Raw genomic sequence first — 10,396 nt, 5'->3', positions numbered from 1 at the left:
CTAGGCTCGATTTCGCAAACCTCCCATTTCCATAAACCCTAATTTCAAAAACTCAAAGTTCTTTAAATCCAAGAAAACTACACCGATTAAATACTTAGACTAACCCAAAGCAATCAATTAAACTCAAAACAATCGGTCAAAAACCTCAATTCCATAACAACCTAGAAAACTCTAGGGTTTCACCATAAATCCTCAGAAATTCCAAGAAAGAAAGTAGATTAGAGGTTAAGATCACTTACTTGAGGTAATGGATCCTTAGAAATGCCCCCTCCAAGCCAAAAATCCGAAACCCTAGCAGAGCCTCTCTCTCTTCCTTCAGATTTTCTAATTTTCGCACCAATAGACCGAGAGGGATTACTCGCCTAAAAGCCTGACTTCGCCGCTGTGAAAGCTTCCCGAGAGGAAACTCTCGCTCACCCAGAAAACCTTCACCGCGGCATACCCCTACCTTCGTCGCGGTGAGACCTTCCCGAGAGGGAAACCTCGCTCACCTGAACAACTTCGCCGCGGCGTCCCTATGACTTCGCCACAGCCAAACCTTCCCGAAAGACAATCCCCCCTGGAACTCCCGGTTCGTCGCAGCGAACATACCCCGTGAGGGGTCTGTTCACCGATTCCTCTAACATATCTCAATTCCAACCCGAACACCAAGATCAACATTAAATCACTAATCTATCCTCAAAATCAACCAAAAAGAGGCTATTAAAACCCGATAAAACTTAGGATGTTACATCGTTGCCTGGTTCAACCATTTGGGCCCTTATCCGAGTGATATGCGGGGACGTGCGGGCCAGCTGGAAAACAAGTACAGGATGGAATGAGACCCCAAGAGGACCTGCAACTTATGGCCCCGAACGCAGGAAACCGAACGGATGATCGAGGCGGGGCCTTAAGAGAACTTGTCTCTTGCAACCCGAGCCATGAGCACCCCACAAGGTTTGATCACTCCCTTAATACTATTGAGTATCCTCACGAGAATATGAGAATGTAAGCAGGGCTTATGCAAATTCTCATATTACTCAAAATCATCTCTCCTCTGGAAAGAGTACACACGGAATTATTTATAACTAAGATGCTTGAAGGCCCTAATTGGTGACCTCAGCCCTCGGAGCCCATTACAAGCTATTAGAGCCTAAAACACTAACTAAATGAAATACATCAAAAATTGATGCGAAGATACAATAAAATTAGGAAAATCAAAAGAGATTCTAGAGTTGTCTAACTTGCTAGTCAAGACAGAATAATCCAGATCGCACGCGCTGCCTTGAAGGATCCCATCATTAATGAGAAGGATCTTATTTGACTCTCTACTGTCTAATGCAATACAAAATAGGCAAGTCTTTTGCCTTCAAGAAGCAATCAATACCAAAAGATGGGAAAGTTTAAATTAGGAAACTACCTAAGGCAAACAGAATCCTAAGTAAGGTCACATCAAATCACTCCTGATGCTTCTTGAATGTTCTAAATGGATCTTCATAAATGCCATTCACGTTCATAAGCATGTTTGGGCCTTTTAGACATCCATTTGGGCTTGAGTACGGTTGAACCACCTTTGGAACTCCTATGGTCTGTAGCATAATGCATTTCAGCCCCAGTTTAAAAGATCATGGCTCCAACGGACTCCTCCATGCATATATAATTGTGTCGGGCCTTGAGTAGCATGGGAATTGGTCCTTTTGGGCTCCTAGAACGTGCTCTTATCTTTCTCAAGGAGAAAGTGTTCATACTCCAACAACTCAGATGCAATGGTGGCTCTGAGGGCGGCCTTTGAAATATCATGTCAAGCTATGCATATGTCTATGTCACCCTACACGCAATCATCCATGCCATCTTCTGTGGAAGTACTCTCGATCCAGAGATGTACCGATTCACACTCTGGATGGCTTGTTGGACTTTAGGACCTCTATATAGAATGCCTCCCGGCATGCTATCATTCCCTCCCTCTTTGAAGAGATTCGTCCTCAAACCTTGACCTGTAATGAAAATTTTCAAAAAAGAAAAAAAACAATATCGTTGTCCAATTCAACAATCTGGGCCCTTATCAGAAGCCGACTTGATTTTAGCCTGTGCAAAGCAAAAAGGGTAAAAATATCGTCACTATATCAGAAATTAGCCGACTTGATTTGTCATGAGGTTTCCAAAAAGCAAGATATCATTACTGAATGCAACCATTTGGGTGCTCACCTGAAGCCAATTTAATTTTGGCCTTTTTGAAGCCAACGGGACGTAAGTCTCGTCACTATAACAGAATTCCGCGGAAACACTCCTGTTAGGCAGAATTCGATCAGCTTTGCCTTAGCAGAAGACGATTTGATTTTAGCCTGCTCGAGGCCAACAGAACAAAAATCTCGTCGCTATATAAGAATTTTGTGGCAACACTCCCCTTAGGCTCTATTTGGCATGAGGATTCAAGAAAGCAAGATGTCGTTGCCCAGTTCAACCATTTGGGCCCTTATCTGAGTGATATGCGGGAATGTGCAGGCCAGCTAGAAAACAAGTATAGGATGGAATGAGACCCCAAGAGCACTTGCCACTTATGGCCCCGAACGTCAGAAACCAAACGGATGATCAAGACAGGGCCTTAAGAGAACCTGTCTCTTGCAACCAGAGCCATGAAGACACAAGGTTTTATCATTCCCTTGATACTATCAAGTATCCTCATGAGAATATGAGAATGTAAGCAAGGCTCACGCAAATTCTTGTATTACTCAAAATTGTCTCTCCTCTGGAAAGAGTACACACGGAATTATTTATAACTAAGACGCTTGAAGGCCCTAATTGGTGACCTCAGCCCTAAGAGCCCATTACAAGCTATTAGAGCCTAAAACACTAACTAAATGAAATACATCAAAAATTGATGCGAAGATACAATAAAATTAGGAAAATCGAAAGGCATTCTAGAGTTGTCTAACTTGCTAGTCAAGACAGAATAATCCAGATCACACATACTGCCTGGAAGGATCCCATCATTAATGAGAAGGACTCTCTACTGTGTAATGCAATACAAAGTCTTTGCTTTCAAGAAGCAATCAATACCAGAAGATGGGAAAGTCTAAATTAGGAATTTGCTTAAGGCAAACAGAATCCTAAGTAATGTCGCATCAAATCACTCCTGATGCTTCTTGAATGTTCGTGGACCTTCTAAATGTATCTTCATAAATGCTATTCACGTTCATAAGCCTGTTTGGGCCTTTTAGACGTCCATTTGGGCTTGAATACAATTGAATTACCTTCTGGAACTCCTATGGTCTGTAGCACAATGCATTTCGGCATTAGTTTAAAAGATCATGGCTCCAACAGACTCCTCCATGCATATATAATTATGCCCGGCCTTGAGTAGCATGGGAATTGGCTACAAACGCTCCTTTTGGGCTCCTAGAATGTGCTCTTATCTTTCTCAAGGAGCAAGTGTTCATACTCCAGCGACTCAAATGCAACGATGGCTTCGAGGGTGGCCTTTGAAATATCATGTCAAGCTCTGCATATGTCCATGTCACCTGCATGCAATCATCCATGTCATCTTCTGTGGAAGTACTCTCGATCCAGAGACGTATTGATTCCCACCTTGGATGGGTTGTTGGACTTTAGGACCTCTATATGGAATGCCTCCCGGCATGCTATCATTCCCTCCCTCTTCAAAAAGATTCGTCCTTGAACCTTGACCTGTATCAAAAGGAAAGTAATGAAAATTTTCAAAAAAGAAAAAAAACAATACCGTTGTCCAATTCGACAATTTGGGCCCTTATCAGAAGCCAACTTGATTTTAGCCTGCCCGAAGCAGAAAGGGCAAAAATATCGTCACTATATCAGAATTTAGTAGAGACACTCCCGTTAGGCTCGATTTGGCATGAGGTTTCTAGAAGGAAAGATATGATTGCCGAAGTCAGTTATTTGGGAGCTCTCACCCGAAGCCAATTTTATTTTAGCCTATTTGAAGCTGACAGAACAAAAATCTCGTCACTATATCAGAATTAAGGGAAGAAACCCCCGTCAGGCTCGATTTTGCTTAAGGATTCAGGGAAGCAAGATATCATTGCCATATTGAACTGTTTGGACCCCTACTAGAAGTCAATTTGATTTTTGTCAGCTCAAAGCCAATGGAACAAAATTGTCGTTGCTGTAGCGAAATTCTCTGGCAACACTCTTGTTAGGCTTGATTTCCCACGAGCTTTCGAGAAAGCAAGATATCATTGTCCAATTCTAGCATTTGGACCCTTGTCAGAAGCCAATTTGATTTTAGCCTGTTCGAAACAAATAGAATAAAAATCTCATTACTATATCGAGATTCTGTGACAGTGCTCCCGTTGCGTTCGTTTCATATGAGGATTCAAGAAAGCAAGATATCATTGCTTTCAACCATTTGGGACCTTATCAGAAGCCGATGTGATTTTAGCCTGTTCGAAGTCGATAGAACAGAAATTTCATCACCATATTGGAATACAATGACAACACTCTTGTTCGGCTCGATCTAGCATGAGGAATCAATAAAGCAGGACAGCATTGTCCAAACCAACCATTTGGGCCCTTATCGAAGGGCAATTTGATTTTAGCCTATTAGAGGCCAATGGAACAAAAATCTCATCACTACCTCAAGGTTCAGTGGAAACACTCCTGCTGGGCTCGATCCCCCATGAGCATTTCAGAAAGTAAGATATTGTTGCTGAATTCAACCATTTTGGGTGCTCATCCGAGGTTGATTTTATTTTAGCCTTTTCAAGGTCAGGGGAACAAAAATTTCATCACTATATCATAATTATGTGGCAGTACTCCCGTTAGGCTCAATTTGTCATGAGGTTTCCAGAAAGCAAGACATCATTGCTGAATTCAACCATTTGGGTGCTCACCTGAAGCCGATTTGATTTTGGCCTTTTTGAAGCCAATAGGATGTAAGTCTCGTCACTATAGCAGAATTCTGCGGAAACACTCCTGTTATGCGTTTGCCTAAGAGGATTTGAAGAAAGTAAGGTACCATTGCCAAATTCGATCATTTTTGCCTTAGCAGAAGACGATTTGATTTTAGCCTGCTTAAGGCCAACAGAACAAAAATCTCGTCGCTATATAAGAATTCTGTGGCAACACTCCCGTTAGGCCCTACTTGGCATGAGGATTCGATTGGAGGTGAATTCTCTAGGGAAAAGTGGCTACTGAGGATTATTAAGGATGAAGTTTGAATTCTCCATTAGTTGAGGTTTAAAGGAAGTTAGAGATAGCTTCTCACCTGCTAGTGATCCTTGAGGATAGGGAAAACCAAAAGTGCTAATGGTCTAGAGATGTGAGCCAGACTCTTCCTCAGTTGGCTAAAAGGAAGTAGCTGACTTAGTTGGGGATCACAATGAGGCTAAGGAGGATGCTATGATGAAACGAAGCTAAGTCAGACCAGCAAAGGTTAAGAGAAAGTATGTCTCGTCACAATGAACCAAAGGAATTGGTGGCAACGAACGAACACAAAAGTTATTACTAGAGAAGATTGTGACTTTCTTTGTGGTGAGCAAGGATTCTAGTCATGACAAATAGACACAATGACTCTTAGATGTGAGGTGGTATCTTAGTAAGACTTAATAGACTATGACTCTTAGAGGTTGCAAAGACTAAGACTAGTAGATATCAGAAAGAAAGAGGTAGCCAATATTTAGTGTTATCAGACTCCCCTTCCAGAGGAAAAGTAACGACTAAGAGTTAGACAGGACAGTTAAGGGTTTGAGTCTGTACACTAGCAAGAAGATATAGTGGCAACCTAAGCTCGACGAACTCATGTAGCCTTGTTAAGACCAGCGCACCATGATAGAGTAGTTATCACAGGTTTTGAATAGACAAATAGGAACTTAGAGATAATAAACTCAAGATAGATGGCCCTAATTAAATTTCTTGGGGATCAAGAAGAAGAGAAAGAGATGAGAATGAAAAAGATAGCTATGCAAGGAACTAGCATAAAGAAGTAAGCATGTTCCTAATAATGTTAAGAGATACTCAATTACCTGGGGTTAGGTTGAGAGGCTCCCGAGTAAGGATACAATGTATGAAAGTTCTGGCCACTAAGTCTTTCCTAAAGATTGGGAACTAGTCCTCTGAGTCAGAGTTGACATTACTCAAGACATAACAAGATACCCTATCCAAGCAAGAAAGGGAAGCAGTTGAAATGGAGTTGATGTTGCTTTAGCGAAACTGATATGTCCATTAGTGAGAATTGAGATTAGTAGCCAAGACAAGGCAAGCGGAGTTGACTTTACCCAATGAAAGCATGACTGGCCAAGAATAAAGCTAGGGTTGAATGTCCTTGAGCTTAGCAGAGTACTAGAGCAAGCAGAAAGAAGACAATCTCATAAATCCTCTCCCTATAACTTTCAGAATTAGCTGCAAATAGAATGAGAAGCTCCCTCTTATAGGGATAAGATGTCTGAATGGCACGCTATAAATATAGCAACTAGTAAGAGCTTTTACTCCTTGCATTGGAATACCAGGCACTATGTTGCAGCTATGGAAAATATGCTTAAACTCTGAGTGTTAAAGCTATGCATATTAAGGGAAGGAATGCTTCAGCTCCTATGTTAGAGCTTTGCATTTATAAGGAGTTATGCAACTCCTTGCAACACATTACCCAGACATTATACATGTTAGAGTAATGCTCCTACTAAGAAGTGAAGCAAAGGAAAGAAAAGTTGTGTAAGTCCTCTCTCTGTACCATTCAGAATTAGCTAGAGAAGGTAAGAGCAGCTAGAGAAGTAAGAGAACTCCTAAGGCAAATTGGCTTAGGCACCTAAGAAGACAAATCGGTGACCTAGAGAATTGATTAAGGCATATTGGCTCTTAGAGCAGTCCTGGGGAATTATCAATCAAGTTGCCAGCTGAGTGGAGGTGACTTATTTTATTACTCAACCCTTTGGTCCAGAGTCTCTTAGAGATCTTAATATGGCTCAAACTGATGATAGTATTCCAGGGTCACAGTGGATCCTAAAAAAGCTTATAGTAGAGTGCAATAGCACCCGAGGTCATAGTAGAACAAGCCTAAGGAAAAGTGGCTGAGCCATAAGAGTAAGAGTACAATACCTCTCTGGGAAGATGAATATCAAGGATGAGTTCGAGATATGGAAACCCTTTTTAGTGGTGAACCAATATGGAGAGAGTACCCATGATTTTCTTCCAAATAACCTTATCATTAATTAGGCTAAGCTTAATTCTCTTCTGATTAACAGAGAAAAGCCAAAGTTAGAAGAATTAGAGCTATAAGTCCTGAATAGATAAAATTTAGGCTAGCCCCAAATATAGGAAGAATCCCTTGTGATAAGGAGACAGACTGAGTATTGACGGGCGGATCCCTAAAGAATGAGGATGAGAGATGAGAACCTAAGCAAAAAAGACTAACAAAGATAGAACGAGAAGGGTTTAAGATAGCAAAGTATCAGGGTTTGAGCCTATCAACATCAGTGCCTCAGATTCTCATCAGTTCTCTTCAGTTAAGCATGCTTAGGCAAGAGTAGCCCAATGATGGATGATCCCCTGGGAAGTTATGTAAAAGTATACAGAGGCCAGAAATGTAAGCCATTTTAGGTGAGAATGCACTAAGTTCAGTAAGACGGAAGATAAAGTTAAGGTAAGCAGAGATAGTCTGGAGTTGACAAAAGGAATGAGTAAGGTTTATGAAGACAATGTCGATATCTGTGAATAGTCTTAGGAAAATTATCAATTAGGTTGCCAACTAAGTAGAGACAAACTATTGTACAATTTAATCCTTTGGTCTAGACTCTTCCGGAGACCCAGCAGTTGAAGTTTAATATGGTTCAGTAAGGGATCACAGTTAGATCCAAAGCAGAACCCAGTGAGATCATAGTAGATCTCGAGATCACAGTTAGATCTCATGGTCATAGTAGACCTAAAGGAAAGTTATTGAGCCACTAAAACAGAGATGTGGTATCTCTGAGAGATGATAACCAGGGATGAGTTTAAGATACGAAAGACCTCTATAGTTGGCTAACTAATATGGAGAGAGTGCCCACAATTTCTTCCTAGATACCCTATTTTCAATTAGGCCGAGTTTAATTTTCTTCTGATCAACGAAGGAAAACCAAAGTGTGAGGTTGTGGAGCTATAAGTCCTGATTGGGATATATTCATACATGTTAAATAGGGAAAGATAATGCTAGAATAACAATAAAAACTCCCTTATGTTAGAAGGAAAACACAATATGACATGAGATTAAACTAAGTATAAGCTGACAAAATCTCAAGATTAAAATCGACGATTTAAACCGAAAAGGCCCTTCAGAGAGAGGGTAAGAAGGGTTGAGATAGTACAATACCAGGCTTTCAGCTTGCCAAGTACCGATGTATCATTACCTATTGCTTCCAGGATCGTAACATGGCTCAATTCAAATGGCACTTTTTAATTAAGCGTGCTTGAGCTAGAGAAATCCAAGGATGAGTGACCACTGGAAAGTAAGACAAAAAGGGTGCAAATGCCAAAAGTAAGTCATGTTTGGCATAAATGCACAAATTTTAGCAGTAAGTCAAAAAAAAAGTAAGGGACATTCTCCTCGGGTAACCTCTCAGTGACAATCAAACTAGAGGTTTAGCTTCAAGGATGAAATTTCTTTAAAGAGGGGGAGAATTATCACACCCTAATTTTTAGACCTAAGAGCCCTAGGAGTAGCCCAAAATAGGTGAGTTACTAATCCCCTCAAAGTAGAAGTCCAAAAAAGAGAGAAAGAAAGTCAAAACAGTTTCAGGGACTAAACTGCAATGTAAGAAAGTTATTAGGAGGCAAACGTGTAAGTAATGTTAAGGTTCCAGAAGAGTTTCAGGGGCCCAGAAAGAGAAAAGAGGCTAGATACAGGCCAAAAGTTAAGTTAGAAGTTTCAAAGAGATATTTTATAAGGTTTAGTCCAAGTAGGGACTAAATCGTAACTTCAGAAAGTTACGAGCCGATAGAAGTAAAAATGGAAAGTATACAGAAAATTCTAGAAAAATCCTAGAAAATAGAAAATAATATTCTAAAGCTCTTTTGTGAAAATAAATGACAAAAATACCTCTAAGGCAACTTAAATAAAATTTATAAGATTATGACCCAATAAAAAGTATACTGATTGAGGTAATTATTTGATATAGTAAGAGATCTTAAAAATATACATAAAAATGAGGTTAGGAAGCTTGAAGGCTATGTTAATTTATAAAATTAGTCTCGCTTCCAAAAGATTAGCAGAATGGCTAGAATAAAATAGAAGGTTCAATTATGCCAATTAAGGGCAATTTAATAAATGATTTTTATGCAGGGCTTAAAGAAAGTGTTATGGCCTGAGAAAACTCATAGATCTTCTCTATAATTAAAGGAAATTTATGGAACAAATAGAAGAATTTTTTAAGCTCCAGAAGGTCATTAAGAAAGCCGAACAAATGTGAGCCAAGTAAATTGGAAGGAAACTTGGAGACTAAGTTTGATCCAAAGGCCAAGATCTATTCTTCTTTTTATCTCCATTAGATTTATGCCACCTAGCTCTCTTCCAGGAGGACGATGTAAGGGATGATGTACTAATTATGTAAAAGTGCGCTTGAAGTTTCAAGTTTGCCCTTACAATTTCTACTAGCTTTCAAGGGCATAATGGTATGTTCAAGGCATAAGTTTTGGGCTATAAATACCCCACTGATAAAGCTCAATTTGTATACATTTTATTTCACATTAAGTTAAGATTTAAATAATAATTTTGGGCTTAAATGAACTTTTATGCATTATTGAATTAATTGGTTGATTTTTGGATTTTTGCATAAAAATTCTGATTTTGGATTAAAAATATAAATATTTTGTGATTTCCTATTTTTGACTTGGAATTAATTTTTCCTATTTCTTTGGAAACAAGTTTCATATTTTTAGAAAGATTTGCAATTTCTTGCCTAATTTTTTGTGCATATCTAATATTTAATTTTGATATAGATTATATTATACTTGAATATAATCTATATTAATGGATGCACTTAAATTCTTGTAGGTCAAGAAAAAACATATAGGGAATCCAATGGTGCAATATTGTTTCTTGGAATTTAAGCACAATCTAATGGCTAATATCAAGTGGGTCAATTAATTACTAATGGGTTTGAGCTTTGCATCCACAAAAAATTTTCTCTTCTCCCGTTAAAATATTTCCCTTATTTGAGAGCCCTATTCGTGCCTAAATATATTTTCTCCTTCCCCGTTCAGACACACACGGACAAAATTCAACATCAAATCTCCTCCTTCACCACCATTCCTCTAGTCTCACGCCCTCTCATAATTCTTTCATTCCATTCCATTCCATAGTCACACCGCAACATCCACTCTCATCAATTGCTGCTTCACCCATAACTTGAATCATCCACCTTGCGTCATGTGTCCATGAATTGCACCAAAGAGCTTGGAGAAGGAGACATTTTGA

This window comes from Neltuma alba, unplaced genomic scaffold (genome assembly GCF_004799145.2).
Source record: "Neltuma alba isolate B1F8T4 unplaced genomic scaffold, ASM479914v2 tig00010056_pilon, whole genome shotgun sequence".
Classification (NCBI taxonomy): Eukaryota; Viridiplantae; Streptophyta; class Magnoliopsida; order Fabales; family Fabaceae; genus Neltuma; species Neltuma alba.
Note: the sequence above shows the minus strand (reverse complement) of the source record.